The sequence below is a fragment of the Triticum aestivum genome, chromosome 6B (assembly GCF_018294505.1).
Source record: "Triticum aestivum cultivar Chinese Spring chromosome 6B, IWGSC CS RefSeq v2.1, whole genome shotgun sequence".
In the NCBI taxonomy this organism is placed as follows: domain Eukaryota; kingdom Viridiplantae; phylum Streptophyta; class Magnoliopsida; order Poales; family Poaceae; genus Triticum; species Triticum aestivum.
Window position 1 is genome coordinate 81,213,468 of NC_057810.1, and position 6,223 is coordinate 81,219,690.

The 6,223-nt window shown below is 42.4% G+C and overlaps 1 long non-coding RNA gene across 1 annotated transcript; it reads right to left on the bottom strand.

Moving 5' to 3' along the window:
- Positions 1 to 3,535: 3,535 nt before the first annotated feature.
- LOC123133563 (uncharacterized) lies at positions 3,536 to 4,948 on the bottom strand. Its single transcript, XR_006465296.1, has 3 exons — positions 4,730 to 4,948; positions 4,436 to 4,537; positions 3,536 to 3,646 (listed from the first exon to the last, which is right to left on the bottom strand). It is a non-coding gene; the product is annotated as an uncharacterized lncRNA (long non-coding RNA).
- Positions 4,949 to 6,223: the final 1,275 nt, after the last annotated feature.

Sequence of the window (6,223 nt, forward strand, 5' to 3'; positions counted from 1 at the left end):
TTTTCATTTTCTTTGCATGGAAAATACATTTTCCATTTTCCGAGTGCCCAAAATGGGTTTTCTATGTGAAGGACCTACCATATATTTGTTGCAAAATTGGACCTAATAAATTTTATAAAATACTAGGCCATATTTAATGCACAATTGACAAAATGGTTGGGTGTCAAAAGTTTTGATCCACCTCTGGTGAAAAAGACAAATTCCCGCCAATTCAGTAGGAAGCAGGTCAAATTTGAACTGCAGCTGCCTCATAGTTTGATCTTTATTTTTTCCAAAAATCATTTCTAGATACAAAAGTATCTATTTAATCGAAGAAACACCAAAAAAATCCAAGATTCAACCACTAGCTAGGAACGGTCAAGCCCGCCATTTTGACCACATTTTTAAACGGGCATAAAAAATTCAAAAAAAACAAAAAATTGGAAAACCTTTGCATTGTGTCATTATATGTGACCAAGTTTCCAGGAAAAATAATAAACTTGTAATACGGAAATTATTTTAAAAAAGTGTTCTCAGAAATGAGCTATCATGCGTGAAGATTCATGGCTTTCAAGCCAAATGATCAATCTTATGGCCACATTCATGGCATAGTTTGTTCAAATGATCTCATATTGTGCACAAGGGTGCATCTTGGAATTCAAAATAATGTTGCCTAAGGGAGTTTTCATTTTCTTTGCACGGAAAATACATTTTCCATTTTCCGAGTGCCCGAAATGAGTTTTTTTTGTGAAGGACCTACCATATATTTGTTGCAAAATTGGACCTAATCAATTTTATAAAATACTAGGGCATATTTAATGCACAATTGGCAAAATGGTTGGGTGTCAAAAGTTTTGATCCACCTCTGGTGAAAAACAAATTCCCGCCGATTCAGGAGGAAGCAGGTCAAATTTGGACTGCAGCTGTCTCATAGTTTGCTATTTATTTTTCCCAAAAAACATTTCTAGTTACATAAGTACCTATTTAATCAGAAATACATGGTTTGGTGGCGATACGTTGAGGTTTGGACGGTGGCCGAGGGCCCCAACTTTAGAGCGCGCAAACTCGCATGACCGCCGCGTGGTCACCGTGTGAACGTGGCGTTGCCATGTGTTCTGGGCGGCCTAGGCATGTCTAGTGGGTTGGGCACTCCCCAGGTAGGTGCTAGGAAGAAAACCACAACATAAGATTCTCACGAGGAGACCGATCAATGTTCAAACATGAATAAGCAGCCAAGTGTTTGATTAGCGGTACGAAAAATGCACATGGCTAATGGGCATAAGTTTTGGCTGAGGATGACCAGTTACTAAGAAGACCGTCTTCACAAATTTTCAGCTCAAAAGGAGGAGCCTAGGTGGTACTTGCTTTGCAAAGTACAACACTGACATAAATACGAATGTTGAAGCTGGGCTCAAAATAATGAATGGATTGAGATGGCATTTGGTGGAGGATGGTTATTTGGGCATAGGAAAGCACTGTAAAAAATGGATACCATTTGCACATGCCAAATTGGTACTTCCTTCATAAAGTGCCGCTCTGAACAGAATAGGAAAATGAATATTGTTGAGTTATTTTTGAACTAGACAAGGAAGGTTTTTGACATATTTGATGAAGATATGATCCAAGCAATTTATGAGAATTGTTTGGGAATTTTTGGAATTATAGAAATATAGGTTGCTTCACAACCTAGGGCAAAAATTGACACATAGACATGACACATAGGCAAAACTGTGAGATGGCGCCTAGTCATCACAACCCACCACAACCTACAAGGCTATGACCATCTATATTGGTCGTTAACAACTAGAAATAAGGCAGCGGACCATCACTATTTGCTTTATGACCATTTCGTGTAAGGAAATTATGACCTTTCTGACCAAAAGGGTCGCAATGGTTTAGGGTTTGGAGCCCCCCGAACAGCTTTTGACCAATTGGTCTCAAATGGTCATAGATCTATGACCGATTCTTCCAGGGTCAGTGACAGAAGGTCACTAGTTGACATATTTCTTGTAGTGAGGGGGGGGGGCGCCCCCCTTTCCTCTTTCCCCCTTCCCCCTTCCTTCTCCAACAAGGCAAGAGGGGGGAGTCCTACTCCCGGTGGGAGTAGGACTCCTCCAGGCGCACCCCTAGGGGGCCGGGCGCACCTCCCCCTCCCTCCTTTATATACGGGGGCAGGGGGCACCCCATGACACACAAGTTGATCTTCGTGATTGTTCCTTAGCCGTGTGCGGTGCCCCCCCTACACCATATTCCACCTCGGTCATATCGTTGCGGTGCTTAGGCGAAGCCCTGCATCGGTAGAACATCATCATCGTCACCACGCCGTCGTGCTGATGGAACTCATCCCCGACACCCTGCTGGATCGGAGTCCCGGGATCGTTATTGAGCTGAACGTGTGCTGAACTCGGAGGTGCCGTACGTTCGGTGCTTGGATCGGTCGGATAGTGAATACGTACGACTACATCAACCGTGTTGTCATAATGCTTCGGCTTTCGGTCTACGAGGGTGCGTGGACACACTCTCCCCTCTCGTTGCTATGCATCACCATGATCTTGCGTGTGCGTAGGAATTTTTTTGAAATTACTACGTTCCCCAACAGTGGCATCCGAGCCTAGGTTTTATGCGTTGATGTTATATGCACGAGTAGAACACAAGTAAGTTGTGGGCGATACAAGTCATACTGCTTACCAGCATGTCATACTTTGGTTCAGCGGTATTGTTGGATGAAGCGGCCCGAACCGACATTACGCGTACGCTTATGCGAGACTGGTTTTACCGCCGTGCTTCACACATAGGTGACTAGCGGGTGTCTGTTTCTCCAACTTTAGTTGAATCGAGTGTGGCTACGCCCGGTCCTTGCGAAGGTTAAAACAACACTAACTTGACAAACTATTGTTGTGGTTTTGATGCATAGGTAAGAACGGTTCCTGCTCATCCCGTAGCAGCCACCTAAAATTTGCAACAACAAAGTAGAGGACGTCTAACTTGTATTTGCAGGGCATGTTGTGATGTGATATGGTCAAGACGTGATGCTATATTTTATTGTACTAGATGATTTCCCCGCGCGTTGCTGCGGGATTTTAAAGATTGATTTTGGATAAATTTTCTATGAATGAAATGACCTAAATGAAAAGCCATAATTTTCAGTGGTAATTGTGTGTGAACAAAAGGTATGCATGTACACCGGATCATTGGAGATGGAACAGTTATAAATTGAGGTGTGCATGTGCTACAAAATATTTTTAGTGGATGACAATGTGGCACAATTGGTGATGTGGACGGCTGATGGTGCACTGTGCGTTGCTGCTGGATATTATAGTTCATTGGATGTGTCAATTTTGGCTGTGAGTGTTGATTCACTTTAGTACATGTATCCGCAGAAAAAGAGCCCCAAGTAACATAAAATTCGCTTGAATGCAACATCATCAAACAAAACTAACAAATTCCAATTGGCCATTCCATCATATCAATACTACATTGCAATGGGAACAAATAAGGAAATATAATTATAAATGGGACCAAAAGGAAGAAAAATCCAAATGTCCCCAATAAATTTCTTGTATTGTTGTGTAACAAAGGAAGGATGCCAGCAATATAATAACATTTCAGTCAACAGTACACGCCTTCAAAGTTTGCAAATAAGAAGATTCTGCGGGCAATGGCAGCACTGGACAGAAAAACACAATAGAAAGATCAAGATTAATTCTCAAATGTTCAGACATAAAAGAGGTGTGAAAGCACAAAATATTTTCTTTACTAAAAAATATTTTGTTAAAAATCAATTGCTTCACTGTCTATGGTGGGTCAATTGCAAACTCAGTGATAGACCCTTTTTGTTAGAACCAAGGTTATAGCCCTACACCTACAGGACTTACGACCACGCTAGAAGCACTTCCTTGAAAATACTGAAAGAATGTGAGATAAATATTATCTAGAATATATCAACAAAATCTGAAGGAAAATTAAGAAATGTGCCTAAAATCTCATGTTTTCCACCTTAGCAAATAACATGTATGTTTCAAAGGGATACTATAACATAGCTGCAAGGCTGTAGTTGAAGGGCGCGATTTTTCTGTTGGAGATTATAGTGTGCTAAATTCAGCCTGTACTCGGTTACTTACCATATGTGCATTTCTATGAAACCTATGGCTGCACTAATCATTGAAAAAAAATGTGCAAAAACTACCCAATTGCACGATGTACATGAGTTGTCATATTCCTTTAAAAAGGTAAAATAATAGTACTATAGCAGTGCATAACCTGAATAAAAAATATGAAAATAATCTGAAATACAAACAGATGCAAGAAAATTTACATGTAGTCTCTGTATTTATAATGAATATAAGACTGAAAGGAAGTGAAGCTCGTACTTCAAATGTTAACCAACAGCTATAAGTAATTCATCCAGGGGCATTCAAAGGCATATTATTATAGTATAAAAAATGTGTAAGTATACCTGCTTCATAATTTATATATTGGGTAACACTTATGGTCTTCATCATTGTCCAGCTTTCACCAATTACAAGTAGTGTTCAAAGGAACATGACCTGAAATGAATCTTCATGTGGAAAAAGTATAGACATTAGAAGAAAAGTCAGTATGTATGCCATCCATACATTTCGATACAGCTCGCATTAGACGTGCTTCTGAAAGAATTAATCTGTATTCAATAAGAAATCATAGTGTGCATTTTCAGTCCTATTTCATGGTGAAAACAAAGATAATCATTATTGACTTTCAACCCACTTACAAATGTCCCAGGCTCTTTTCTCAGTATATGTTGTCTGATGATATGTGAATCTAATAGCCGGCCTCAGATGGGGCCAGTGAAACCAAGTAGCCAACGCCCAACGGTTTACACGCATCGGCATCCTGAAGAAATCAAGAAATTAAGCATGCATGATCAAACAAACAAAAGCATGAACTGACATAGATGGGGAAGGAGATGAGACGATGCAGAGTGCATAGATCCTCCCATCACATAAAAAAAAGAAGAAGCAAATCTAGAAAGAAGTTACCCTTCTAGTAGTAACACCATTGAGCAAAAGTGGCCCAAAGGCACCAAAAAGATGACCAAGTTTGCACTCTAGTTCTACTCTGTTAACAAAGTTGCAGGTCGGCATACGCTAAAAATAGAAGTTGAAGTTAAGAAGCTAATGTTCTCTTGACCATAGAGTGGGAGCTGGAGTTGTAACCACATGTCTAAACATAAAGGAGAACAGAGAATACATGTGTATGCCCAAATGTGTAATCTATGACATACTTGGAACTCAGAAGGTTCAGAAAGGAACATTGGAATAGTGCCCTCGAAAGTGCAGGCAAGATCAGACGGAGCATACAAAATCTAGAGGGCCTAATTCTAAAAAAAGAAGTCTATGGATCGACGAAGAGGGAGCGCCCGGGCAGCGCCTTTGGATAGTTGCTCAGCAAGCTGCGGTTTCAGCCGCCGGTGAGCCGGTTGATGCACCAGAGGTTCTCGGCGCCGAGGCGCACCCAGTGCGGCATGCCGACGCAGATGGGCTCGAAAGAACGACCTCACTGGACAACACCCAGCAACCATCGCATCAGGCCATGTTGTCTGCGTGCAGGCATAGCGCACGCTCCAGCCTTGGCACCGCCCAGGCCGTAGAGGGAACAGAGATCGAACAACGCGAAGAGGTTCGACATGGAGAGTAACGGGAGCCGCGGCACCGCTCGCTCTACCCCCGATGGTGGCCGCCGCAATCCTAGAGGAGTCTGGGTTCTTCTATGTCAATGGCATGTATGTTTGGGGAGAGATAGAGATGGGGAATGGGAGACGGGGAGGCCGGCTTATGAGGAGGTTCAGATACATCAAAGGACGGTTTGATTGCCAGACGGTTCACTTTCGATTCCGTGGCTTGAGGAATGAAGAGTCAACAGAGATCTCGAGTCAACAGGAGAGCGCGCCAGACTGTTCAGAGGGGGAGGCTGGCCACCGCCGCTGCGCTGGATGCGATGCAGGGGAGAAGGAGGCGATGGGTCAGCCTGTCATGGGTCCAACTAATGGTAAGTGAAGGAAAACGTGGCTGGTTTGGACTGTGGTGGGTCCCACATGTAAGCTACTAAGAAAAAGCTAATGTGGCTAGGTTGGTGATGTGGATAGGCTGCATGTCAAGAGAAATATATTAGTGGGGATGAACTATTTAAGTATTATAGATGAGATGATCATGTTTTGTAACCGAAGTTATCAGCAACTGGCAGGAGCCATATGGTTGTCGCTTTA